We start from the raw sequence: 26,983 nt of genomic DNA, 5'->3' as shown, positions 1-26,983 counted from the left end.
TGGAATTGATCCAGTTCATTACTCCTTTCGGCATAATAGAATTCCATCACCATCCGATACCACAATTTGTTCAGCTATTTCACAATCAATGGACAGATCCTCATTTTCCAATTTTTTTTTGCTTCCATAAACAGCACAGCTATAAATATTTTCCTACAAGTCTTTTTCCTTATTATCTCTTTGGGGGTACAAACCCTTCAATGGTATGGCTGGATCAAAGGGCAGGCAGACTTTTAAAGCCCTTTGGACATAGTTCCAAATTGCCTTCCAGAATCATTGCATCAATTCACAACTCTACCAAGATTGCACCAGTGTCCCAATTTTGCAAAATCCCCTCCAACATTTATTACTTTCCTTTGCTGTCACATTGGCAAGTCTTCTATGTGTGGGGTGGTACCTCAGAGTTGTTTTGATTTGCATTTGTCTAATTATGAGAAATTTAGAACACTTTTTCATGTGCTTATTGATAGTTTTGATTTCTTCATATGAAAACCGCCTATTCACATCCCTTGCCTATTTATCAATTGGTGAATACCTTGCTTTTTTGTACAACTGATTTAGCTCCTTATAGATTTGAGAAATTAGACCTTTGTCAGAGGTTTTTGTTATAACCCCCCCCCCTATTTGTTGCTTCCCTTCTAATTTTGTTTATATTGGTTTTTGTTTATACAAAACCTTTTAAATTTAATGTAATCAAAATTATTCATTTTACATTTTATAACTTTCTCTTTCTCTTACTTGGTCTTGACTTCTTTCCTTTCCAATAGATCTGACAGGTATACTATTCTATTCTCACCTAATTTACTTCCTTCTTTTTATTTAAGTCATTTTCCCATTCTGAATTTATCTTGGTATAGTGTGAGATATTGATGTAATCCTTATCTCTCTAATACTGTTTTCCAATGTTCGTAGCAGTTTTTGACAGATAGTGAGTTCTTGTCTCAAAAGCTGGGATCTTTGGGTTTATCGCATACTATCTTGCTGAGGACATTTACATTTACCCCAATTCTATTTCATTTACACTCCCTTTTGCCAATACCATATTGTTTTGATGACCACTGCTTTATGGTACAGTTTAAGATCTGGAACTGCCAGACCCCCATCATTCACATTTTTTTTCATTAGTTCCCTTGATATTCTTGATCTTTTGTTCTTCCAAATGAACTTTGTTATAATTTTTTCTAATTCTATAAAAATACTTTTTGGTAGTTTGAAAGATATGGCACTAAATAAGTAAATTAATTTGGATAGGATTGTTATTTTTATTAGCTCATCCTACCCAGGACCAATCAATGTCTGTCTAATTACTTAGATCCAGTTTTAATTGTGTGGAAAGTATTTGTAGTTGTGTTCATATAATTCCTATATGTACCTTGGCAAATAGATTTTTAAATATTTTATATTGTCTAGGGTGATTTTGAATGGAATTTCCCTTTCTAACTCTTGCTGCTGAGTTGTAATGGAAATATATAGACATGCTAATGATTTATGTGGGTTTATTTTGTATCCTGCAAGTTTGCTAAAGTTGTTGATTATTTCTACTACCTTTTTAGTTGATTTTCTAGGATTCTTTTAAGTAGACCATCATATCATCTGCAAAGAGTGATAGTTTAGTCTCCTCATTGCCTACTTTAATCCCTTCAATTTCTTTTTTTTCTCTAACTGCTACTGCTAGTGTTTCTAGTACAATGTTACATAATAGAGGTGATAATGGGCATCCTTGTTTCACTCCAGATTTTACTGGGAAGGATTTAAACTTATTCCCATTGCAGATGATGCTTGTTTATGGTTTTAAATATATACTCTTTCTTTTTAGGAAAGGTCCATCTATTCCTATACTTTCTATTGTTTTCAATAGGAATGAGTGTTGCATTTTTTCAAAAACTTTTCCTGTGTCCACGTCTATTGAGATAATTCTGTGATGTTGATATGGTCAATTATTTGGGTGGTTTTTCTAATGCTAAAACATCCTTGCATTCTTAGTATAAATCCCATCTGATCATAGTGAATAATCCTTGTGATAACTTTCTTGAGTCTTTTTGCTAGTATTCTATTTAAGATTTTTGCATCTATGCTCATTAAGGAGATTGGTCTGTAGTTTTCTTTCTCTGTTTTTAGTCTGCCTGACTTTAGAATTAGTACCATGTTTGTGTCATAAAAGGAATTTTTGGTAAAAATCCTTCTTTGCTTATTTTGTCAAATAGTTTGTGTAGTATTAAGATTAATTGTTCTTTAAATGTTTGATAGAATTCACTTGTGAAGACATCTGGTCCTGGGGATTTTTTGGGGGGTAGTTTTTTGATGGCTTGTTCAATTTCTTTTTCTGAGGTGGGATTGTTTAAGTATTCAATTTCCTCTTTTGTTAATCTGGGCAATTTATATCTTTGTAAATATTCAACCATTTCACCTAGATTGTCATATTTATTGCCATATAATTGGACAAAATAGTTCTTAATAATTAATTTAATTTCCTCTTCATTAGAGGTTAGTCTTACCTTTTCATTTTTGATATAGTTAATTTGATTTTCTTCTTGTTTTTTTAGATTAGGTGGTACTTTATTTTATTTTTTTTCAAAGTACCAGTTCCTAGTCCTATTAGTTCCATAGTTCTTTTAATTTCAATTTATTAATTTCTCCTTTGATGTTCATGATTTCCAATTTAGTTTTTATCTGGAGATTTTTAATTTATTCTCTTTCTAGTTTTTTAAGTTGCATGTTTAATTCATCGACTTCTTTCCTCTCTGATATGTTGATACACACACACACACACACAAACACACACACACACACATATATATATATATATGTGTATATATATATATATATATATATATATATATATATATACATACTCAAGGATATAAATATTCCCCTGAATACTGCTTTGGCTGCATCCCATAGATTTTGATAAGTTGTTTCCTCATTGTTACTCTCTTCAATGAAATCAGTAATTGTTAATTTGATTTGTTCTTTGACTCATCAACTTTGAAGAATTAGATTATTTAGTTTCTAATTAATTTTAAATTTGCCTCTCCATGAGCCCTTGTTAATTATGATTTTTATTGCATTATGATCTGAAAAGATTACACTTATTATATCTGCTTTTCTACATTTGTTTGCAATGATTTTATGTCCTAGTACATGGTCAATCTTTGTATATGTGTCACGTGTTGCTGAAAAGAAGGTATAATCCTTTTTCTCCCTATTTATTTTTCTCCAGATATCTATCAGATCTAATTTTTCTAACATTTCATTCATTTCTCTAACTTCTTTCTTATTTATTTTTTTTGCTTAATTTATCTAGTCATGATAAAGGAAGATTAAGGTCCCCCCACTAGTATGGTTTTACTATGTATTTCCTCCTTAAGCTCCTTTAATTTCTCCCTTAGAAATCTGAAAGCTATACCATTTGGTGTATATATGTTGAGTATTGATATTTCTTTATTATTTATATTGCCTTTCATCAAGATATAATTACTTTCCTTATCTATTTTAATAAGATCTATCATTACTTTAGCTTTGTCTGAGGTCATAATTGCTACTCCTCTCTTCTTTATCTCAGTTGCAGCCCACTAAATTCTGCTCTATCCTCTTACCTTTACCCTGTGTATGTTTACCTACCTCAAGTGTGTTTTTTATAGATAACATATGGTAGGATTCTAGTTTTTATTTTGCTATCTGCTTCCTTTTTATTGGTGAGTTCTTCCCATTCCCATTCACAGTTATGATTACTGTCTGTATATTCCCCTCCATTTTGACCTCTTCCTTTGACTCTGCCTTTTCTCTTATCTCTTTTATCCTCCCCTCCAACTTTATGCTTTTAATGTATCTCCCCCTTTTCTTCTCCCTAATGTTACTTCCCTTCCCACCTCTCCCCTCTTATTTATTCCCCTCTTACTATAGTACCTTATAAACAACTTCCCAACCTCTCCCTCCCTTGTTTTTCTTCCTTCCACACCAGCCCATTTATTACCCTTCTGCTTCTCTATAGGGCATGATAAATCCTCTGCCCCAATGGATATGATTGCTCTTCCCTCTCTGAGTCAATTTCAATGCATGCAAGATTTTACCTCTTTCACCCTTCCATTGTCTTCTCCCCTCTTCTCTCCATATGCTTCTTTATGAAATCTAAATTTACTGCATTTTTTCTCTTTTCCCATTTCCCTTAGTTTTTTCTTCTTTTTTTACCCTTAGTTTTAAATTTTTTTGTCAGTTTATCCTGTACAGTTTGTCACTGTGCCCTCTAAGTATACTTCTTCTAGCTATCCTGATGATAAAAACAATTTTTAAGAGTTACCAATATCATCTTTTCTTATAGGAATACAAATCATTTGAACTTATTGGGTCCCTTAAAAAAAGTTTTTTCCCCCTTTCTTAATTACCTTCTAGTGATTCCCTTAGATTCTGTGTTTGAGCATCACATTTTCTGTTTAAGTCTGGTCTTTTATTTAGGAATGCTTGGAAGCCTTCAATTTTATTAAATGATCTTACTTGCCCCTGAAAGAATATAGTCAATTTTTCTGGGTAGTTGATTCTTGGTTGTGGTTCCATGATATCTGAATGGTTTCTTTTTGGCAGCTTGTATATTTTTCTTGGTCTGGTAGTTCTTGAATTTGGCTATAATATTACTGGGTGTTGTCAGTTGGAGATTAAATGCAGGAGGTGATCTGTGGATTCTTTCAGTTTCCACTTAACCCTCTCGTTCAAGAATGTTATGGAAGTTTTCTTTGATAATTTCCTGTAGAATAATGTCCAGGATTTTTCTTTTGTCATGATCTTCTGGTAGGCCAATAATTCTTATATTGTCTCTTCTGGATCTGTTTTCCAGGTCAATCATTTTGTCAATGAAGTGTTTCATATTTTCCTCAATTTTTTCATTATTTTGATTTTGTTTCGTAGATTCTTTCTGCTTTGTGAAGTCATTTGCTTCTAGTTGTTGGATTCTAGTTTTTAAAGACTGAATTTCATCCCTGGCTTTTTGGTTATCCTTCTCCTTCTGGTTCCATTTTCTTTGGAGGTCATCTTTCATGTTAATTTTGGCTTTCAAAACACCATTTTCTTGTTTTAGTTCATGTGCCTCTGTTTCCAGATGACTTATCTTATCTTGCTTTTTAAGTTCTTTTCCCTGCTGTCTTCAGCCTCTCTTAATTTTTTTTTTTGAATTGTGTTTTGAGTTCTTCCAAAGCCTGTGTCCAATTCTCTGGAGTTCCTGTTTTTTTTTTTTCTTGGTGTTTTTTGGTCCTCTTCTGATCCATTTTTTCTTTGTTCATTACTGGGTAGAAGTTTTCAATTGGAATTTCTTTTTTATTTTTCTGTTGCTTATTCATTCCCACCCCCCCCCCTTCTTTCCCACTCTCACTGACTGCATTCTTGTTCCTCTGTTTATTCGCTGAATCTGTGAGTTTGGGCTATTCTGTCCTGAAGAGACTTCTCTGCTCTGCTGATTAACTAGTTTAAAATGATGGAGTATTAATGAGCCCTGAGATCAGATCTTCCCCAGCTTCCAGCAGAAGCTGAAAGTGAAGGTAAGGTGTGGAGGCTGAAGATAGGTACCCTTATCTTTCTCTCTACTCCTTTCTGTTAGCCACCTCCCTGCCTATTGCCCAATCAGAGTCCTGAGATTCTCATGGTGGTACCAAGGTACTCTGTCAGGATTTCAGCCTTCACCTTGTGATCCCTTTCAGTTGGATTTTTACTAAGAGTCTCAGCAATATAGGTGGGGGGGGTGTTGGAGATTGAACTTCCCTGCCCTCTGAAGCCTCCTTATCTGCACTATTTATAGACAGGGTTAAACCTGGCCTAGCTGATCTGCAGTGCTGGATGTGTCCTGAAGAAAAAACCTCCAGAGGCCGAGGCCCAAGATGGAGAGTGGTGACTGAAGACTGGAGCCAGGCTGCCCTCCTCTCTGCACCACTACTCCAGCTGCCTCCCTGCCAGCTGTGGTCAGAGCCCGGAGCCTCACATAGCTGTGGTAGCAAGGCACTCCCTCCAAGCTGGAGCCCTCCCCCCAAGACTCCAGCAACTGTTGAAGTCTCAGTTCAGTAGGTAGGGGAGGGATCCTGGGACCTTCTTTATTTTCCTTAAACGCAAGAATTCAGCCTTCTCTGAGTACTTTCTAAGTTCAATCAAGCAGGAGGGTCCCACAGCTATGTCCTATTTTTGGATTTGGTTTTCTATCCCCCTTGAAGCACTTTGCTTTTGATTGGTTTGGAAGGGTTTTTATGGAGGACTTGACTTTCTCAGCTTCTAAGTGGCCATCTTGACTCCCTCTACTTTTTCTTAAAAATGATATGCATCTACCTAAAACCATCTGCAAGTATTTATTTGTAGTGGGGAAAACCTAGAAATCTTCCTGATAAGATCAGGAGTGAAACAAGGATGCCCATTATTACCAATATTATTTAACATGCTATTAGAAATGCTAGCAATAGCAATAAAAGAAGAAAAAGGCATACCATTCCTCTTTCCTTTAATCATTCCCCTTATTTTATGATCTCAAAGTCCTTTAAAAAACTAGTCACCCCACTCTGGACACTCTAACTACCCTTTGATTTTATTTTTGACATGAGATAAATATCTATTGGTACAGAAAACTCTTGGTGAGTAAACTTTCCTTATCAATACAAATGAACACCTTCTATGCCCTTTAAGGTATTAAATTGTTTTATAAGGCATGGAACACTCATCCTGCATAGATTCTCCTTCCTTAGTTTGTATACTACTCTCTCTTATTTTTCCTCCTAACAGACTATCTACTTTTCCTCAGTTTTCTTGGTAGAACATCACTTTTCTCTTGTCCTCTTGGCTTTGGTGCTCTCTAAGCCTCTGTCTTGGACTTTATTCTCTTTTTTCCACTAGTGGTCTCATCACTGTCTTCTCTGTATGACTTCTCTGGATGGCTTCCAAATCTGTATATCCACCTCAAATATCTCCTCTGAATTCCAGTAATGTATGTACCTTAATTGATTGCTTGTCTTATTCTTCTGTATAGTCCTTAGATTTGAAACAGAACATGTCCTAAATGGAATTATTTTCTCCACTAAACCTAGCCTTCCTCTAAACTTCTCTATATTGAAGGTAACCTTCCAAGTTAACTGGAACTATAACCTTGGAACCATCTTTGATGCTTTCTTCTCCTTTACTCTTCATAACTAATTAAATGCTAAATCTTGTCAATTCCATTTCCCTAATTTTCTCACATAATAATAATTAGTCTTTACATAGCACTTAAAGGTTTGGAAAACCATCCTTGGAGGTAAATGCTATTATTCCTATTTGATATCTGAGGAAATTGAGGCCAAGAGAAGTTATTTTTTCAGGATCGCACATCTAGTAGGTGTCCATTACTTTCTATTCACATACCCCCTACTCTAGTTAAGGATCTCATTACTTCTTACCTTTCTATAATTGCCTCCAATTTTTTTTCTTGATTCTAGTAGATGCTTTCTCTAATGTATCCTCTTCACAGCTTCTAAAATTATCTTCCTATATCACAGGTATGTCAACACAAAATCACTTTCTCCAAAACCTTTATTGGTGTCATCCCTTATGAAATTGATGTTCTCTAGAATAAAAAGTAGATCTGCAGTCTGTTGTTTAAAACCACCCTAGCTTCAATTTACCTTCCCAGCATAATTTTCTACTAATGCCTTTGACAAATTCTTCATTCAATTGTAGTATACCAGGCATATTAGCATCTTAAAAGTATAATTGGTGTATTGATATTGTATCTTATATGTTCACATACCAGACTCATGGTCATGTTACTTATTGATTATTGCATTGCCAAATCTTGAGTCCAAAGGACAAAAAGAATTCCTGAGCAGGACATTATTTGCCACAGGATCCTAGCTCACACCTTGTTAGACCACATTCCTTTTCAAGTCACATGTTTGACTAGCTTCCTCCTGTTTGATTATGTGATTGTCAATTCAACCAGTGTTAAAATCTATGCCCACATATTCATTAGTTACCTCCCATGCCACATTCCTAAACTCTCCCATAAAAGTTCAGGGACACATGCAAGCCGGTCTTTTTTCTATTGAGAAGCATCACCAGAGCTTGCTATATTCCTCATGTTTTAACTCCTTGTCTTTGAGTTTTTATTCCTATGTCTCTCTCCTTTATCCATTTTCCCTCAGTTTCCAATCTTCTTCTCAGGTGTCCACCCATGAGAATGTTAAGATGTAACTATAGGAGGTTACACCAGTTATGTAGGATTATCAGCTATTTTACTGATTTTGACACTCCATTTCTTGTCTTTGCAGCCCTGTCCTCCCCCCCTCACATGCTTAGAACATATGCTTTCTTGATATTTAAGTCACTGAATCCTTATCCTTATCATCAAGCATCACCTAAGATGTATCCTCTTCCTTGAAGTCTTCTCTGATCTCCCAGGTTGTTAATGTTTTCTCCCTCCTTAATCATCCTATTAATTTGTGTTCATATTGTATCCTCCTATCCCCTCCCTCCTCATATACATACCCAGGAATAAGAAAGTTTCTTAGGAGTATAAGGATAATTTAGGGTCGTGACCTAATCTATATTTAATTTTTGGTTGCCAGGGGATATCCCAAATAAAATACCCAAGTCAGTTTGGAAATCTATGGTGGTTTAATCAATATAGAGGGAAGAAATCAAGGAGAAGAGAGAGGGAAAGGGTATAGGATTTCTCCTGCCTGGTCTGTGCCAAGGTGAGTTCAAAGTCCTTTGACACAAGGTTTCTAAAGAAGATTAGAGACTTCTAAGTGGATAGTATTTGGAAGGTAAAGGAGGAAAAATCAGCCTAAACTCCAAGAGAGTTCAGAGAAGACACCTCACCTGAACTAGGTTACTAGGCTTCCTCCAGTATGGTATCAAGGAAAACTCACCGCTAAACTGGACAATAGCTGCCACTACGCCAAGATGCCAAAAGCCTCAGCACGCTGCCACCAGCGACCTCTCCACCACAAAAGAGGCCAGAGAGAGGAAGTGATGCAAAATATATAGATGGTTTTACATCACTTTCCTGTGTCTTACACATTCCAATGGTAGCTCAAGCTTGACTTAGGACAGCCCAGGGGTCTGTCAGTTGTTTCTGATTTGTCATTTTGCTAGCACATGTCTGTCATAGGCCATCCTCCTAAATGCTTAATCCTTAAGTATATGTATAGACATTCCTGTTTTTGTTAGACTAAGTAGGGTGGAATAATCTAAAGTTCACAGGAGCAAGGATGTTTTTGCTTCTGTCTTTAATCACTATTGCATAGCTGAATGCCTTGTATGACACTAACAGCGTAAAGGGTAAAGTTAACCTCTGGGTCCAGAAGTCCTGGATTCAAACCTCACTGCTGAAAAATACTGGTTGTGCATGGGCAAACTCTTTGAATGTAATTTGAAGATAAGGTGCTGATCTATTTTGTTTGTTTATTTTTAGGCTTATCTTCTACCTAGTATCCATGCTAAGACTGAAGAGGGGTAAAGAGCTAGGCAATTGGAGTTAAATAAGACTTGCCCAGGGTCACACAGCTGGGAAGTATCTGACACCAGATTTGGAAGGTCCTTCTGACTCCAGGCCTGGTACTCTATCCACTGTTCTACTTGTCCCACTGCTCTGTTTTTATAGAGCTGGTGATTAATGAATATTTATTCAACTGAATTGAGTTGATCAGGACCAAAATGACAGAGTGAGAAAAAGCAAGTTATATTTGGTGACAGAGATCAGTCCAAGGGAAATGGGTTATATGAGATAGGCCTGGAAAACTCAGATTATTTAGGGCCTTGAGAAAACTTGAGCAAACTGCTGATGCAGAAAAGTATGATATAACCAGATCCATGGCTTAGGGAACTTGGGTGAACAGTGGTATGAAGAATGGACAGGAAAGAGAAGAGCCACCAAGGAAGACCTGTTATAAAATGTTTGCAATAGTTCAGGCAGTTGTAAATAAAGACCTGAACAAGGGTGATGATGGTAGTAATTGAGAAGATGGCCAATAATCCACCAACAATAAACATTTATTCAAAGCCTATGATGTGCGAGACACTGTGCTAACCTTAAAGTGGGAGATATGGTAAAAAAAAGCTATCAAGAAAAAAATAACAAAAGTCAGAATGAGAAGCAAATTTAGAGGGAAATACAGTAAGCTTAGTTTAGAATGTGTTGCGTTGAGATGCCAAATACACATCTGTGTAGAGATATCCTGTAGGCACTTAGTATGATGCCCCTTCAAAGTTTTTAAAGGCATGTAACCAAATGATTAATTTTCACAAATATAGCTATAAACATTAACACTTAAATTTGTTCATTCCACAGAGCCTATTCTTCAGTGGAAGATCGGAAAAATCTTGCCCGTGAAAAAATTTTTTTCATTCTTTCAACATGTGAAACGTATCATTATTACAAGATCTCCATGTGCTAATGATGTAGCAGTAGTTGGTATCACATGTACTTCTTATTGTCTTGGTAAGTTTATATTTTAAATTTTGAATATTTTTCAAAGTTCCCTCTTGGGCGAAGAAGAATTGGTCCTTATATAGACCAATCCTGTTCCAGGAAGAGTGTGTGTGTGTGTGTGTGTGTGTGTGTAATAGACCCTCCCCCAGAATGAGATTGGTCCATTCAAGACCAATACCACACCAAGAAGTAGGGGACAGGGACCCCTGGGGCATATTGGGAAATGCAGTCCCTGGCCATGATACATTTTAAAACCCATACAATCCTGGTCCTGTTTCTTCTGGCATTCATTTTGTTGTCTGAAGCCCTAGCTCTGATAGCACAAAGTCCTTAACTTTGATACCAGTTGTTCTGGTCTTAGTCAATTATCATTAATATGATGATGATATGACTATCTATAACCTCCCCCCCCCTAATTCCAGTTCTCTACCCCCATACCAATAGCCTTCTATATATCTTCACCAGAATATCCTATAGGCAGATTGTTTCAAATTTATCTAGCTTAAGAATATTGAGATATAATTGCCATCCATTTTGCCTCCGTCCCTGAACCTCACATGCAATAATCTTCAGAACAGAGACTATGCCTCCCTTCCTCAAAGAGTTAGTCTTCTCAGTTTGGTACTTATCTTGGGGCTAGCTGATTCACTGGTGAGTGTAAATTTAACCATATCTGGTTGGTCCCAGACCATGCTTCATATTCATGCACCATGAACATCTTGCCACCTACCCTGTAGCCATGTTTATCATTTCCCTCCCCAAAATCTGCTCTGGAACAGGAATTAAGAGAATATTATCATTTTTTTTTTCTGGGAAAGTGAATGGCAATGAATGTATGTTGTATGACTTTTCTCATGATTCTTATAACTTTCTAGACAGAAACTCCTTTTACAGGATGCCATTCTCCCATTTGAACTGTTTCTCCATTAGGCTGTAAGCTTCTTGAGAACACCGGTTATTTCACCTTTGTCTCTCGAATCTTTAGTGGCCAGCATAGTGTCCTGGAAAGTTTAGATTCATTCACTCATTCATTTATGTAATGTTTAGATCATTATGTCCCAAAGAAAACTCATTATCTTTCCCTCTAATCCTACCTACCCCTTCTCCAAACTTCCTTAATTCTGCCGAGGGCACCATGATTGTTCCTATTTTTTCTAGAATGCAGTATATACTTCTCAGTTGAGTATTTAAAACTCTTAAAATATTGACCTCATCCTATGTCTCTTTTCTATTGTATTTCACATTACTCTGCTCTTTGTAGTCCAACCTAATTCACCTTCGCATATATATATATATATATATTTATAGCTTTTATAAATGTATTGAATATACTTCTGTCTATTTCGAATACACTGGTATATGGTGAATGTTGTTTCTTCAATTCAAATCTGTGTTCTTAGAGGGCATACTTTTACTTTTAGCTTTAAATCTTGGGTGCTTAGCATAGTATCTGGCACATAGAAGGCACTTAACATGCTGATTACTTATTGATCTATTTCATTTGTAAAAAAATTCTTTTTTTAAACCCTTGCTTTCTGTCTTAATAACAACTCTAAGACAGATGAGCAAGGGCAAGGCAAACAGGAACTTGCCCAGGGTCACACAGCTAGGGGTTGTCATATTTGAACTCAGATCTTATTGACTCCAGACATGGCTCTCTATTTACTGAGCTACCTAGCTGCTCCAACTTTTAGGAATTCTTGACTATTCCTTTCCCTTCATTTTATTTAGCCAGTTGTTTGCTTGAACTTTTTGACACAGTATATCATACTGCATCACATGTATTTCTATCCACTACCTTTTCACTGGATGTTCCCCTTGGCTAGAATGTTTTCTGTTCTTACTAAGTGAGTCAAGTGATGTAAAACTAGAAAGAGTACTGGGCCTGGAATCAAGAAACCCTGAATTAAAATTTTGTATCAGTTTACTAACTGTGTGACCCTGTGCAAGTGACTTACTTTATATTTGCCTCAATTTTCTCAACTGTAAAATGGAGACCATAATAGCATTGTCCTCTAGGATTATTGTGAGGATCAAATTATACATTTTTTCTTTTGAAAACTGTGCTTTTTAATAAAGAGATTTTATTTGACAATTACATGTAATAATTTCCCACATAAGTTTTCTGAAATTATATGATCCAAATTATCTCCCTCCCTCACTATATTGCTGTTACTGTGTACAGTGTTCTCCTGGTTCTGCTTACTTCACTCTGTATCAGTTCATGTAGGTGTTTCCAGTTCTCTCTGAAATAATCTTTTCATCATGGCTCTCTATTTACTTTTTCTTGTACCATAATAGTATTCCTTCACCATCATATACCACAATTTGTTCAGTCATTTCCCTATTGATTGATATCCCTTTAATTCCAATTCTTTGTTACCATTAAAAGGGTTGATATAAATATTTTTGTACAAGTAGGTTCTCCCCTCTCCTCTCTTAAAAAATCTTTGGAATACAGACCAAGTAGTGATATTACTAGATCAAAGTATGCACTGTTTTATAGTCCTTTGGGCATAGTTCCAAACTGTCCTCCAGAATGGTTGGATCAGTTCACAACTCCACCAACAATGCCTTAGTGTCCTAATTTTGTCACATCCCCTCCAACATCTATTATTTTCCTTTACTGTCATATTAACCAATCTGATAGGTTTGAGATGATATCAAAGAGTTATTTTAATTTGCATTTCTTTAATCAAGAGTGATTTGGAACATTTTTCCATATGATTCTTGATAGCTTTGATTTCTTCATTTGAAAACTTCTTATTCATATCCTTTGACTATTTGTCAATTGGGGTATGGTGATATGGTACTTTTAAAGTGATTAGCACAGAGCTTTTCTCCTCTCCAACCTCTCAGTTACCTTTCATTCAAATAGTCAACACATAAGTTCAACTCATCATCATCTTTCAGCTTGGCTATTATGATAGCCTCCTAATTTGACTTTCTGCTTCCATTTGCTAACCTTTTCCACCCATCTTCCATTCAGCTGCCAAAATAATCTTGCTAAGACATATATCTGACAATTTTCCTTTCTTAACTCAAAGATTTTCAGTAATTTCCTGTTACTTATAAGATAAATTCATCATTTTTCAAATTGCTACCTAAAGCTATCTACCCTCTGAATTCAATCAAGCTTGCCCAGATTTAATCCGTATTACTTTCCTTTAAGCATAGTATATTTTTCCTTTAAATATACCACATTTTAGCCAAACTCTCTTACTATTCTCTGAACTCAGTATTTCACTTCCTGCCCCCATGAACTTACTCAAGTTACTTCTTTTGCTTTTTTATAATCTTTCATTTCCATTTGGGCTTAGCTCAGCACTACCTCTTCCACAACATATTTCCTGATCATCTCCCAAGCTGCCAATATTCTTTCTCTCCTAAAATGTCCTTGTTTTTACTTATTTGTATACATAGATACACAAATACATCTATGTATCTATATACAAATATACATATCTATATATATGCTGCATATCACAATCCCAGAAGCAAGTAAGCTTAATATCAAGAACTGTTTTGTTTTATCTTTAAAATCCCTGCACCTAGTTTATTAAGTTAATAAGCATTAACATAGCTTTAGGTACTTGAAACTCAAGCTCTTTCTCCAAGGATCAATGAATCAGAAGACCTGAATCCCCTTGTACTGATATTCCCTTGCTAAAAGAAACTAAGAGAGAAAGGAAGGTGTAGCTTAATATAGAATGATTTCTTATAGGCTTTCTTTGAGAGGTCAATAAAAGTGATAATGCAACTGGATCTTTTTTGCATCCCAAAGCAAATAGAAACACCATTTTATAGGATTCTTAATCATCTCATTTCTCAGTACTCATGATGAGCATAAACAAAAATACTACTTTGAAGATAATCAAAGTTTCTGGGCCATTGTCTGTGGCAGAGAAGGAAGAGGTAACAAGATCTAATGAAGAACTTTTCACAATTCTTCAAATCATGTCAATGCAATGTTGAGTAAATGATGACTTCTTAATGTGAAGGTGGAATCAGTCCACAAACATTTTAGTGCTAGGAAACTGTCCTAAGTTATGGGAATATAACAGAGATAAAAACATCCCCAGCACTCAAGATCACTGTCTAATGGGGGAAGATAATATGCAAATAGCTGGGCACATAAAAGATCTATAGACAGAAAGTAATTTGAGAAGGAACAGACTGGCATCTAAAGGCATCACAAAAGGACATTAGCAAAAAAAAGTAGAATTTCAACTGATTTTGTACACACATTTTTTGAGAGCTGCTTGCTAAATATTTAGCATCCTATTGCCGTGTGAGACTGTAATGCAGGAGAAGAATGTCAGGCTGGATATATAGTTCTCGAGTCATCTGCACAGAGATGATAATTGAATTCATTGAGCTGATGAGATGACTAAGTGAGATAGAGAATGAAGAGATGAGGGCCCTGGGCAGAGTCCTGATTTGTATAAAAAATTAGTGAAGGTTATTAAGAGGTCTGCCAGATAGGAAGAGAAGCAGGAAAGAACAGTGTTGTGAAAATTCAGAGATGAGGGAGCATCCAAAAGGAGAAGGTATAAGATGTTACAGGTAAGACAAGAAGGATACTGATTGGGAAAGAAAAAGGTCACTAGATTAGGCAATCAAGAGATCACTAGTAACTTTTGTGAGATCCAGGTTGTAGAGGGTTTAGAAGAGAATGAAAGGAGAGGAGGTAGAGGCTTCTAAAGAGGTTCAGCTACAAATGGAAGGAAAGATATAGGAACATTGCTAGTGGGGATATTAGGTCAAATTATTTTTACTTGTTTATTAATTAGTTTTTAGGCATGAGGAAGGCAATGTAGGCAACAGAGGAGCCAGTAGGTAGGAGAAGATTGAAGATAAGAAAAAAGAATGGTAATGATAGTGGGGAATAATCTGCTAGAGAAGACAGAATGGGATCTGGGGTGCATGTAAAAGGATTGTCCTTGGCAAGGTTAAGGTCTATCTCTTCATCTGAGACAAGAGTGAAGAAGGAAAAAGTGGGAAAAATGTTTGAGGGAAGGAAACAAATACTTAAGTGCCTACAATATGCAAGGCACTGTGCTAAGTGTCTTATAATATCTCAGTTTGATCCTCATCACAATCTCAGAGGTAGGCGGTATTATTAGCCCCATTTTACAATTGATGAACAGAGGTTAAATGTCTTGCCCACTGTAACAAAGCTAGTAAGTATCTGAGGCTGGATTTCAGCTCAGATTTTCCTGATTCTAGGCCTGGTGCTCTATCCACTGCACTATCTAGACTTCAGATGAGTGAAGTCAGTTGAAAAGGAAGGAGGGAAGAAGATCATATACGTTGCTAATGCCCTTAATAATTAATTTAATTTAATTTAATTTTGTTCTTTTAAATCTTTACTTCTGTTTTAGTAACAACTCTAAGACAAAAGGACAAGAACTAGGCAAACTGGATTAAGTGGTTTTCTCAGGGTCACACAGCTAGAAAGTAGCTGAGGTCAGATTTGAACCCATATCCTCTGGACTCCAAACTTAGCTCTCTATTCACTAGGTGTCCCTGTCCTTATTTTTTCAATGGAGTATGTGATCTTCATGTGAGAGAATGAGGGAGAGGGTAGGCTGGGAGAATTTAGGAGAGATGAGAAGGCTTGGAAGAACTGTTATGGAGAATAGAATGGTTAATTGATTTTGGGAGGAATAGAATGATTACTTTGCTTTAGTGAAAGCTTACTTGAAATTTGTTCACATTTTTGGTGGATCCAGTTGGCATGATTTCATTATTTCCTCCCACTCCAATCAAAAGAATGTGAAAAGAAGTAAAAGAGGCAAATGGGGTTTGGTAATTTGGGATTTGTCAAGGAAAGATTGGCAATAGGAAGGAGAAAAATGGTGAAAATAATACATTGGAAAATATCAGTTTCTAAACTAAAGATGCTAAAAGGCCTATGATGAATGCTTTCTTTCAGTAGAGTTGGAAAAAAAGTAGAAATTGAGGTTTGGAAGCCAGCCCAAGTTATATCATGGAAAATGAAAAATAAAAAAAATATTCTGGAAATTACTAGCTACTGATGTAGGAATGAAAACTGATTGAGTTATTTGGGTACAATTCAGACCGTCTGCTAATTAGAGTAAAAGTCAAATTAAGATCAAATGAAAAAGAATGACAAAGATGAGATGATATCTCTGATTATAATTTCACCATGATCTCTTTAGAAAGTAGGAAAACAAAAAAAAAAGGAGGTGGGATTGGAAAAAGACAAACATATTGATCATGATCATCACTGATGTTGCTCACTCACTATAACAAAGAGATTAAAGAGCTCTTGATCTCTCTTCCAAGGAAAAAAATTGATAAAGGCAATGCAGTTGAAGATTGCAAACTCATTTGTAAAATATTGTGTAGCCAGATTGCAGAAGGTAACTCACAAATGCATTTTGTAAGCCAGAGACAAGCAATAGAAATGAAAACAAATCTACAAAAAACTTGGTGAAATACTCCATAGAACTATTTCACCCACAGATGAAACTGGCAAGTCAACAAATAGTAGGAAAACATCACATTTTTTTAGTATTTACATGAACAATTGCTATCTTGAGAGAGGAATTGCTTCATTTAACATTAACACTTTAAAGCTTGCTGTGCTACACGAAACATTTGAAATGAGACCTTACAAGACATCAGAAAAACCAGTTGAACAAGACTGTAAGATTTAAAATGGTTGAGGTCTTACACTATAGTGATTAAAATAGTGGAAGATATAAATTGTGATAGATATAAGAGAGGGTGAGTAAATTTGACCGCAGAAATATGTTTCACTACAGTGTCTTGTTTTTTAAATCAAATATAAGGTGGTCGCCAGGGAAATATTCCCAATTATTCAAATACCCAAGTCATCTGGGTTTATAGAGATTTTAATTAATACATATGTGGAATTAAGGAAAAGAGAAAAAGAGAAAAAGGAAATAAGTATGAAGGGCCTTAAGCCAACATGGCCTAGACCTGAGTCTTAAGAGAGAGAGATCAGTCAGTCAGTCTTTTAACACTCACCACAAGGTCTGTCTAAGCAAGGATTCTAGTGACACCAGGCCAGCTCCATCTCAGCTGGCTTCACCAGAGAGAGTTCCAAAGGGCCTCTCTCCAGAGCCTCCAGAGGGACAACAGAGTCCCCTCAGAGGATCTCCAGCTAGATCTCCTTAGAGATTGTCCTCCAAGAACTTCCCTTCTCCAGAGCTTCTCTCAAGAGATTCTTCCCAAGCAATCCTCATCAGAGATCCTCCAAAAGGATAGCTCCTCAAGAGATTCTGCTTTTTCTTATATAGGGGTTTTTCTCCTATGTCACCTCCCCTAAGTCCCTACATCTACCAATCATTGTAGACTCTTTCCAAAGGACTGCCCATCTGAATTCCTGCTAAGTCGACAAATCTCCTCAGTAAGTCTGAACCAGAAAAAATGCTGCTGTGTCGACCAAGATCCTCAGTAAGTCTGAACCAGTGAAAACACAGCTGAGTCAACTAATCTCATTAAGAGAAAACTTGCCGACCCTTTTAGGTACCTAGCATCTCATTGTATCAATTCTAAAAAACAGGCATGGCTCAAAGAACTCCTTGCCTTATTATAAGCATGGGTCCAAGTACTTTGTTTAGCAAGGAGTTTTCTGCCCTAAAGCAGTCTTAAGTACAGGTGGAGTAGAGGTCCTCCCATAGCAAGGATTTTTCACCCCTAAAGCAGTCTTAAGTATGGGTGGAGTAGAGGTCCTTCCCATAGCAAGGAGTTTTCTCATCAAAATGGGGAATGTTCCCAGTCCAATGGGGAAATTTTTAACATTCACAAGTCTGAGAAATTTCAAGGTTTACAAGACCAAGCATATTTGTGATAGAGGTGAGAAAACATTAAAAGAATTATCAATAAATTTATAAGCTATTTCAGAAAATGAAAAGTTGGAAAAGAAAAGGAAAAATTATTGATGTTAAAATTATCCCCCCCAAAACACTAAAGAGAATGTTAATAACTATTGCCCTATATGTGTGCTTTTTCATTTTTATAAAGTCTTGTGTTAATTATCTTTCTCATTTTTATGAAAACCTTTATGTAATTATATCAAGGGTATCCTTGATGAAAAATCTAAGAAGATAACAGGCTGAATTTTTCAAATGACCCTTTGAAGAATCTGTAAAGACCACATTTTTTACAGGTAAATAATTAATTGAAAGATCGAGTGTATAAAAGATTTTAACCTTCTTGTTGATACAAACAATTTGAACCAGTTAAGCAAATCACAGAGGACCCAAATCAAGATGGTTACCTGTTAGGACAGAGAGAATCCCAGATCTTTCTCAGACATTCTATCCAAATATAGAGTTTATTTCTACTACATCATCAAGAAATTACTTCCAGACTCCTTATCCAATCTAGAAATCCTTGTAGGGGTAACCCAGGATTCTGCAGAATTCTTGGAATAATCCAGTTAGAGCAATCATCTTTGGAGCTTTCTGGGGAATCCCAGCATTCCATGTCTGAGCTCTAGAGAACCTAAGCCTCATGGTAGGGTAAGCTCTGTCCACACCATTCGGTAAAGGAAAAATTGAGGATAACTCTGACCATGAGGAGGAAATATATTGATTTGAGAGAAGTTCAGGAAGTGAAATCTGAAGAGGATACCAACCCTCTACCACATCTAGGTAAAACTTCAGAGGAAAAAAAAAAAACAACACATCCTGGACACAGGGCCTGGAGGAATAACTGAAGTACTACAGAATGACAAAGGGAACAAAGAAATAGAGAGGAAAATGGATACCCTACAACAGTCAATGGAAAAATCTCATTCAAGACTGAATGCCCAGAAAATTTTAATCATTTGCCTAATGATTGTTTCTACTTCCACTGAATCTCTCACTTGGGTCTTTTTCTCTATGGGGACTGGCAAAGCTTTCCAGGAAAAGTTCTCATTTGAGTTGAGTCTTAAAGGAAATGAGTAATTAATTCTAAGAGACTAAGGGAGAGTACTCCAGGCATGGGAACAGTCAGTGCAAAGGCATGGAAATGAGCGATTGAATGCCATGTGTAGAACAGCAAGTAAATCAATATGATTTGACCTTAGAATGCCTGGAGGAAAGTAAGAAGACTGGAGGAGAAATAAGGAACAAGGCTGTGAAGGGCTTTAAATGCCAGCTAGAAAACTTATAATTGACCCTGCTGATTGTGTGGGAGGGTAGTGTGTGATTTGATCAGACATGTTTTAGAGTAGTGATGGCTAACCTTTTAGAGAGCAAGTGCTCAAACTGAAACCCTCGTGCCCATGTGAGCCCCTCACCCTACCCAGACAGGGGAGGGAGGAAGTGTTCCCATTGGGCTGCTGGTCAGAGGGGCGGGTGAAGTGAGAAATGTCCTCAGGTGCTTGCGGAGAGGGGTAAAGGAGCAGCCCCCTCCAGTATGCATGCCATAGGTTTGCCAACATGGCCTAAAATTTAGGGTATATTACTTTAGGATTTCTGTAAAGGATGAATTAGAGTGGGAAGATACACTTGGCTATTTTATAAGAAGCAATGAGGGGTCAGTATGAATAAAGAATGGAACTAACAGGACATCTATGAAAGCTGTCATTTTGACCCTCATTTGCTCTTTTTTCTGGACTATTGCAATGGTTTCCTTCTTTGTCTCCTGGACCAAATTTACTCCCCATTGCAATTCATCCTTTTCATAGCTACTGAAGTGATGTTTCTAAAGTGAAGTGCTGATCATGTTACCAGTAGCTCCCTCTAGAAAAAACAAACAAAAAAAAAAACAGCGATTCCTTTGTTTGACATTTCAAGCTCTTCAAAACCTGACTCCTTATCTTTCTTAATACCATATACTATATACTAATATATACTATTTAGCAGTACTGGATTTCTTACTCTTTCTCACACAGGACATTTTATCTCTTACCTTCAGGCCTTTCTTTGTGCTAGCTATTTCCTTCTTTCTGGAATTCACTCTTTCTTCATCTCTGATTTGAAGAATCTCTGCTTTCCTTCAAGAGTCAGATCAAGTATACCTTCTGTAGGAAGCATTTTCTGCTTTTGCCTATTGCTAGGGTTTGCCTTTTCAATGTTATCCTGTTTTATGGGTATTTTCTATATATACATACAAATAGTCTCTTCCATTAGAATAGAAGCTGCTTGATGGCAGGGACTATTATTCTATTTTGTTTGAGGTCCCAGAATAGTGCCAGGCAGACAGTCTTGCTTAATAAAAGCCGATTAATTAAATCATTTGGGCTAACATTTCAGCAAATGGATCTCATCCTGTTAGGATTACAGAGCAACTGAAGCTTTTCAGCATGCCCTGTGCCTTGAACATAGTATGTGATTAAAAAATGATTTAAGGATTGAACTGAAATGTCAACCTTAGAACCAAGCAAGGAATGTTTCCATTGCTCTGATAAACCAATCAGGTATATAGCTCTATAGCAAAGATGTTTATTTTCATTGAGAGAATTAAAAAAAACATATCTCTGTATGTGAGGTAGTGGGGAGTCAGAGAGATCCAAGGCTCCCCCTAAGGGACTGGAAAAAGGTGCGGGCTTGTGTGTAGTATTTCAAGAAGAAGGGGAGGGAGGATATTTTAGAATGTAGTAATGTAATTTTTATCTAGCACAAGAAATATATTAACAGGATGCAACTTTGATAAGAGAGAAGAAAGCATGGACACTATTCAGGGAATGCTGACCTTTCAGGGCCTGAACTTTACAATTACTTTCAAGCATACATCACCATTCCATAATCTTGATGTTTCTGAAGGAAGTGTAAAGATCACAAAAGCCATTAGAAATGTAATAACCCATGACATTTCACACGTCCCTCATTTTTCCTCCTTTTTTTGGTTGTGGGGCAATTTGCCCTCAATGACCAAAGAAGAAGAAAAAACTTGGTGGGACATAATTTTTATCATAATCTATTGTGAGAACACAATAGCCAAAAACATATTTAATGCTTATATCATATATATATATATATATAAAATAGTGTGAATGTGAAGTCCTATATTCCTAATGATTCTGATATTGTTCTATAGTACTTCATATATTGCCCCCATTGATTCAAACTTCTGACTTTTCTGTAAATGCTCAGTCATCTTGTTCTCTTCCTGTATTGTCACATGGCTGTGCTGTGAAATTATTAATCTGGTACACACAAATTATACTGCAGGCACTTTGCTGACTCCTCCTGCGTGGCCCCTATCTTTCATGTAAAACCCTAGTTTATACATATCTGCTGATTTGAGGCTTATGCTATAATTTCCTTTATAAGAAGGCTGCTCATAGGGCTCAAGGTCTTCAGTTCCCTCTCTCAAAAAGCTATATCCTTTTAACTTGGAATCTTTGTTTTATTTTTGATGTCTCAACTAATAAATTTCTGCCACAATAGTAACAAATATCAATATTAAGTAATATTAAGTTTTTTTGCATTTTGGTAGCCCATCTGAATGTCTACAAATTTCATTTCAGTTCTCAGATATCTTATGTGGTTGTTTTATCTTAAAAATATCTTCTCTTGGATATTTTAGGATAGGTTACTTCTCTAACAGATTTGCTTCTTTGGTTCCAGGTTACTTATAGAGATTCCTTATATGCTCCTTTTACAAAGCAGATCTCAATACAAATTAATACAACTAAGAAAATTTTGCTTTAGTAACTAGCTGAGGTAATAAAAAAATCGAAAAACCTTATGGTTCTCATCTTATTAACAATATATGAAATAATATACAAATAACAAATCAGTTAAAATGTAAAAATTCAGGGTTTTTACATGTCTATTAGAATAATTTATATTTAATATTCAGGATTACCTAATGTGTTGCTTTTTCAAAGCTTTCCATTCCAATTCTTTTAGGAAGGTCAAATGTTATTCTATTTAAAAAATGTAAGCAACAGCATTTTTTGCAAATAAACTTCTCTACCCTCAAGTTCAGTGATTACACAAATTAAGACTGATTATAAAAATTGGGTTGGGGTACAGATACACTTAATGTAAGTAATTTCAAATTGTATATAGAGAACAGCATATACCAAATGTTTTCCTAAATTTAAAATGTGCTCAGTTATTGACCACATTCAGATGGTCTTAATTTTACACATGATCATGTATTAATAGGCAGATGACAAGTCCAAATACCAATTTACTTTAGTCATTTGGGATATGGAATGATTATACATCTATGTATTTGGATTGTGCTCATATCAACTACTTGCTTTGATTATAGAAATGTGCTACAAAAAGGAAAAGCAGGGATAGAATTATAACAGCATCGGAGCTTGTCCTGTTAGGCATAAGCTTTAATGGTACAGAGGGATTCCTCACATGGACACCATATCCTTAACTTTGTTTAGGTTCATGTCAGTCAATCATGCAGTAACACTTTTACCTGTAAAGGGGAAATAGGGGTTATTTTATAAAAGATTGGACTGGATTATTTAAGAATAGTGTTGCCAGGAATTTAATTTATTCTCAAGAGATTTATTTATAATTTATTTACAAATTATATAAAGAGTGAAGTAAGAAAATCAGAGAGAAGAGGATAGGGTAAGATATCTAGCCTAAGCACTAAGTAATGTACTCCAGGCCCCTGGGTCAAAAACAGGTAGGAGAGCTTAGTCCTTAGCCAGAGAGGCCTCTGCAAAGCCGAGGACCTGGGAATGTCTTTCTCAAGAGGTGGGTCTCTCCTGAGGCTAATCTCTTCAGAAAATCCAGGAAAGTAGTCAGCATTTTCATTCACCACTAGTCAGTCCAAAGGGAGAGATTCAAGGACAGTCTCACCAGGAACAGGGACTCAGGTCCAGTCAGCAGATTCTTTTTCAGTCTCCACTCCAAATAATGAAGAACTCTCTCACACAGGAAGTTGAACTCCAAGTAGAACTCACTCAGGAAGCTATAACTCCCTTTTAAAGACATGTTCTTTTACGTCACTTCCTGTGCCTTCTCCTAACTTGACGTCTACCAATCACAGTTAAAGCTTTGCTTAGGACTACCCAGGGGGAAGTCAGTTTGATTCTGATGCACTATTGCACACTTGGTTCACAGACCTCCCCCACTTAATGATTAAATGTGATGTTTACACTTTTGGTGATTAGATCTCAAAAATGGGCAGATCTCCCCACAACTGTAAGTAGGGTGTTTATACTTTTTGTGATGAAATCTAAAAGAGGGCAAGGGAATTAATTTAATCTTCACAATCAGGAAAAAGTTAATTAATTTCATTTTCACAATCGGGGAGAGTTAAATTTAATCTTCACATACCTCATAAACAGATTCAGGAATACTCAGGTAGATAGAAACATTTCTATCCAAAAGGAAATAACACAAAAAGATCACACCTTAGCTGTCCTGATTAGGATCTCCACCTGTGACAGTTCAGGATTATATTCTGTCTGAATAATTGGTGACTTTTTCTCTAATGGTGGATTACTGCTCCATGGGATAGCTAAATCTGAATTCAAAGCTCTAAATGATATGAGTTGTAGTCTCAAGAGCTTGGCAAGCTCCACTAACCACAGCTTAGGGCTGAATACAATTAAATTTATTCTCATGGAATAAACAATAAAATAATAAAAGTTCACCAGGACTCACACACATATAATAGGTTTCACTTAGTTCTCTTTTCTTAACTCATCCTGCCATAAAAATCAATCATGACAAATCATTTCTGTATTGTATTGAATTGTATCATATTCTGTATTCTTGTACATTCTCAGTAGTCCAATTTCATTGTTTAAAAATTCTATAACCCAGGTGAGCCTTGCTGACCTTGCTCACACAAATTGAAAACTTAAACATAAAGGAATTCTGTGAGATTTTTTTCCTTTTACCTTTCCTACACAGTGGTTAGCAATTTTTCTTTTCTCTTTTTCCAATATTTTTCCAGTCCTTACTAAGTCTTATCATTCAATAATGATCCTAACTTATAAGATTTTCACCATACTATTACAATTTATGAATCTAGGAATTCTTAGGAGGCCTTGAACTTTGCCCCTCTTTTGCCCTGAAAAGTTTCTCTCTGTAGTGTGGAAACAAGGGAGTTTTTAAAGCAATTAATCATCACAAAATGGGTCTGTTTACAAATTAACCTTAGTTTAAAACTTAGTTTAGTCTTTATAAAACATTCAAACTTTTAATCCTCAAGCCAATGAATTAGAGCAGAAGCAGATTACAACTCTCTACCTTTAACTTCTCATATTTCTTCTTATTTAGAATTTATAGGGGGAGAGGGAGGGGTTAGGTGGTTCAGTGGATTGAGAGCCAGGACCAGAGTTGGGAGCTCCTGGGTTTAAATCTGGCCTTGGACACTTCCTACCTGTGTGACCCTGGGCAAGTCACTTAACCCCCAATTGCCACTCTACTGTCTTGGAACCAATATACAATATTGATTCCAAGAGGAAAGGTAAGGGTTTAAAAAAAAAGTCTAAATATATTACATTTTCCTCAAGGGGTTTTAACTAAAAGCTCCTTTAAATGGATTTTAATTAAAATCCCTTAACAAACTTTTTTTCGTGTTCTTTCATATTCAATCCCATATTTCATATTCACTTCATATTCATATTGGGCATTTCTCCTACCTTCTTCTATTTTATTTCATCATTATAATTCAAATAAATTTTGCTTCACTAATAATTATTTTTACTTTTGAATTATACCCAATTAAATGCAAGATTTCTTGGGACAGAGATCTCTAAGAATCCCAACAATTCCACAGTAAAAATAGTACTATCCATTTCTTTGCCATATAGTTTCAAATGACATATTCCTTTAGCATTTAAAGCTCTAACAGTGTGATCAATGACCCAAAGGAATCCAGATTTTAAAAGAACTTACCATTTAAACACAAGTTCCAATAGAGAGTCTATCAAATTCATGTCAGGCATTAATTTTATACATAGTACAATTTGGTAATATGAAATAACTTTTCTAAGATCACATAATTAACAAAATTCCTTTTTGTTGTAAATTCATTTATACCAATCATATTGAAAAGTTCCTACAGAATTATCTAGTATAAGACTTTTACATATCTAATCAATAAACTACAAAACAAATATGCAAGGCTTACCAATATCTCCGTGGTGGTGAACCTATGACATGCATGTCAGCACTGACACGTGTAGTCATTTTTGATGACACGTGGCCACATGCGGCCTCATACAGAGAAGTATGGGGCCACATGCCAAGAAGGAGAGTGACACACCACCTAAGTGAAACTCATTTTTTTTTTTGCGAATTCTGACACCCCAAGCTCAAAAGGTTGCCCATCACTGTCAACTAGGTTCTGTGTTAAAAAACCCGTAATTGCCAAAGTGACAATGACATATTAAATTTTAATTTATACAATTAGTCCATTTTTTCAGGGCACATAATTACATTTTGTTTATATCTGATTTTAACAAAGATCTCATGCTTTCAGGGCAGGCCTAACTCACTATATTTTCTATATATATTACCTTCAAATCAAAATGCAAATTTTGGTGCTATTGTTCCCAATAAAATAAACACATAGGGGGCAGCTGGGTAGCTCAGTGGATTGAGAGGCAGGCCTAGAGACAGGAAGTCCTAGGTTCAAATCTGACCTCAGACACTTCCCAGCTGTGTGACCCTGGGCAAGTCACTTAACCCCCACTGCCTAGCCCTTACCACTCTTCTGCCTTGGAACCAATACACAGTATTGATTCCAAGATGGAAGGTAAGGTTTTAAAATAAACAAACACATAAAATTCTCCACTTCCCAAAGGTAAAAATTTCCTATCAAAAATTATTCTTTCAATAATATTTATTTTAGGGGGCAGCTGGGTGGCTCAGTGGATTGAGAATCAGGCCTACAGACAGGAGGTCTTGGGTTCAGATCTAGCTTCAGATACTTCCTAGTTGTGTGACCCTGGGTAAGTCACTTAAACCCCATTGCCTAACCCTTATTGATTTTCTGCCTTGGAACCAATACACAGTATTTATTCCAAGGTGGAAGGTAAGGATTTAAAAAAATAATATTTATTCTAATATTTCAAATTAATGGATAGATCTACCAATATTTACATTACTAGTTTCCTTATAATATTAGCATATAATTATTAACTTTTGAATTATGACCAATTCCACTATTTACTTTAAGATGCTTTTTAACATATATAAAATTCCTTTAAAGAATAGTTGAGTTCTAAAAATCTATCAAGGGAATAACAGAAAGAATTTCCTAAGTAAACATCACAAATAGTTCTATTTACTTACACAAACTTCTTTTATGGAAGGAGACAAAAACAATTCTTAAGAATTTAAGTACATAATAGTAATATAATTTATAGTAGAATTTCTGATTAATGTAGGAGTAATTTGTACTTCACTTTAAAGTTTGGAAAATGTTTCGATTAAGTGGCCTAATAACTTATTTACCTTCCATTTTAATCTGCAATTTACAGCAGCTTTTTAAAAATATTTCTGCCAGGTTCACTCTGCTTAATCAAAGGAATGCCCTTACTTTCTCAATTGTTAAAAAAAAATAAATCTAGCATTCTGAGGCATAGTCTTTATTTCTTCTATTAAATTGATTCTTTTAATTTAA

At 35.8% G+C, this 26,983-nt stretch overlaps 1 protein-coding gene across 3 annotated transcripts in view; it reads left to right on the top strand.

Annotated features, from left to right (window-relative positions):
* Positions 1–26,983, top strand: part of LOC100619241 (cation channel sperm-associated auxiliary subunit beta-like) — a 249,570-nt gene that overhangs the window by 10,111 nt on the left and 212,476 nt on the right. For all 3 annotated transcript variants that reach the window (XM_016427568.2, XM_016427569.2, XM_007473197.3), the window contains exon 5: positions 10,292–10,441. The gene's annotated coding sequence lies outside the window, so the exon portion shown is untranslated. The remainder of the gene's footprint in view (positions 1–10,291; positions 10,442–26,983) is intronic.

The sequence above is a fragment of the Monodelphis domestica genome, chromosome 1, assembly GCF_027887165.1.
Source record: "Monodelphis domestica isolate mMonDom1 chromosome 1, mMonDom1.pri, whole genome shotgun sequence".
Lineage (NCBI taxonomy): Eukaryota > Metazoa > Chordata > Mammalia > Didelphimorphia > Didelphidae > Monodelphis > Monodelphis domestica.
The sequence above is the reverse complement of the archived record's forward strand: the minus strand, read 5'-3'. Positions and strand labels throughout refer to the sequence as shown.